The sequence below is a fragment of the Pinus tabuliformis genome, chromosome 1_2 (assembly GCF_031772625.1).
Source record: "Pinus tabuliformis cultivar Carrire ecotype Pingquan chromosome 1_2, CPIR1, whole genome shotgun sequence".
NCBI classification, from domain to species: Eukaryota; Viridiplantae; Streptophyta; class Pinopsida; order Pinales; family Pinaceae; genus Pinus; species Pinus tabuliformis.
In genome coordinates, this window is record NC_142298.1 from 922,268,565 (window position 1) to 922,271,563 (window position 2,999).

Sequence of the window (2,999 nt, forward strand, 5' to 3'; positions counted from 1 at the left end):
CAAAGAGAAACTCATTAAAAAAAATGAGAATTTTAACCTCTTATGATACAGAGAAACTCATTAAAAAAATGAGAATTCATTAAAATAAGGAACACTATTAATCGTGATCCTTATAAAACAAAAATCACGCAACTTTGAAAATTTTTGTTCACCGCTCCTTTCCATTGTAACGTTGACGTTGGGGTTTAGTTGTCTTTTAGCGGAAATAAAAATAACGATGGTATCTTTTTAAAATCGCTCACAGACGAACCTTCGAATTCGGTGAGCGGAACCTTGAAATTTTTACTTTTGCCGTGTACGCAGCTTTGTTTAAAATGGCTAACGGACGAACCTTCGAATTCGGTGAGCGGAACCTTGAAATTTTAACTTTTGCCGTGTGCTGACTGGATATGCTAGCGCAATTGCGCTTAGTCACATATTTAACTATAATTGTTAGAGGGAACACTCCGTTGACAAGTGACAGAAAACAAAAACAATGAAGACTCTTCAGAAGAGCTCGATATTTCATTATTGACTATAATTATTCATAGGAAGGAGAATCAATAATGACCTTTGTGGGTCTCCTCCGTCTTGAAATGATGTTCGACTCATTCTTGCATAGTCACATTAAACTTGTTGATGTGTGAACAGTAGGTAGTTTGCGCAGTCGTAATTAATGTCCTAACACCTCCTCTTAATCACGACGACTTAAAATTTAACTGGTTTGCTAGTTTAAGTCTCAGCGAGGCTTACAACAAAACATTTCATTTTTGCCTTCTTGCTAAAGGGTCCATGCTTGTTCATTTGCTGGTGCAGTTTCATCTTCACCTTTCTGGCTTTCCTTATGAAATTCCTATGCTTCTTGCTTACGTACTTAACATCAACAACATTTTCTAGATTGGGATGCAATGCAAGATTCCGAACAAGGTAATCTAATTCATGTTCTCCCCACTTTCCATGAGGAGCCACCAAAATGCACTCATCTTCAAACATGAGCGGCCTCTGAACAACATCCATGGTTGTATCCTCCACTGTCGCAGAAATCTTAGAAGCGGATCCAATCACATTACTAGCAATTGGGTTCACGGACAAGCAAGTTTTGCTCTCATATGAAATGGACTCCAGCTCTCGATATTTATGATAATCAATAAAATCATTATATTGATCTAATAGTTCTTGTGACTCAAAAACATTGCTTGAATAAAAAATATTACCAGGCCCAAAAATACTTCCAAATAGACTCTCTAAAAATGCATCATCAAAAAGATCAATATCCAACATTATCTCACTCATTTCTAACTTCCTAATACACTTCCATGGGCTGCAGCTCCAAGCTCAACAGATCGATCCACTTTTACACCTATTACCTCGACCAACAGTTCAACGCTCCTCAATAATGCTCCACATACGCGCATACACTCGACTCATGTGCCTTGCCCCATAGAACTCTGTCTGGCTCCTCCTCACAATGCCAAGTCAATAATTCACTGGCTCATCCAATCAGAGCCAACAGTAGTCAGGACTCTGCATCTTCTCCCAACAGCGCTCCAACAGCTAGTCAAACTTAATGCAACAATTCCAGCAATGAGAATCACTACATGCCAGCGCAGAGCCACCGCTTCTCTCTGCAAATACTGTCCACACCAAGCAATCAGGTACTCCTCCAAATAGTGCAGCGGCTCTCTCCTTGGCATTGTGAGCTCGTGCCCCTCAATGACCAACACAGGGATCTTCTCCTGCAGTGACTTTCTTCTCCTCTCGGTGGCTCGATTCACCTTCAGTGGCATCCACAACCCTCGGCTCTCCTGGGCTCTCCTCGACGCTCTTCACCCAACAAATCTCTACTAGATCCTAGTAGCCACACCGTCGCCAGGCCTCACATGCTACTTTTAACAGCACCTGCTCTTGGCACTCACCTCAGCGCTCTGACAGCCAGCATAAACAATGTGACTCAACCCAAGCTCTTCAACATCTACCAATAGACTCTCTCGATCAGCGCCTCCAACAGTGCCCAACAATTACGCTAGATTTGGTATTCCCACACAAACCAATCTTGGATTCTATGAGTCGATAAGAATAGCACTGCTCAAATGGCGTCTACAGCCCTCAGCGCCCCTCTACGCTCTTTCTCGACTCTCCTCAGCCCTCTAGGCTCCTCCACGCTCTAGCGTTATCACACTTTAAACATAACACCTCTTCTACTGCCTCTATGCAGCGCACCTCAATGCTCAAACAAGTCGCACCAAAAAAATCACCACAGTTAGACTCGTTGAACGTAGTCGACCCTCCACAGCGATCCGATTGACTTCACCAATGGTTAGTGTTGTGGGCGGCAAGAGAAAATTGCAACTAGCTAAGCCAACAAGTGGCACACAGCTCCACAACATTCCCACACTTTTGGCTATGCCTCCACACAGCTCCTTTCACAACGCTCTTCAACAGTGCTAACAACAGGAAAACTTGCCCCACGGTGGGCACTATTAGCCTTGTTGGCATGTGGCCCAACATAGATCCAAATATGCTCTTTAAGTCTTCAAAAGCTAGTAAAATCAGGCCAAAGATCAAAACAATCGCAGGAAAAGAGCCCTTAGAATGGTGGAAAAACACTATCGGGAGGCCAAAAACACATAAAAACAGTCAAAAACAAAGTATCGGAAGCATAAAACAAGTAAATGCACAGTAGCCATCAGATCTGGCCAATCAACGGTCCATATCTGATCAGCGGGTCGCAATCGGCAGCGAAAATCGGCGGATTGAGAGCGGACCATATGAAACTTGCGATGGCAATTAGCGGAGTCAATGTGGACCATCGATCAAGCGCGCAGATCGACGACCCACGTTGCATCGCAAAATCGCAATCGGCCAACATAACAGAGCGCTCAATATCCGCCCGGAGCATGAGCGATATGCGATTGCGACCAATCGCATCGCGATATCACAGTCGGGGAAAACATTATGGAGCGGGGCCTTTATACATGTATATGTGTGATGCAATTAGCTGGACCCGATGGCTATATAAG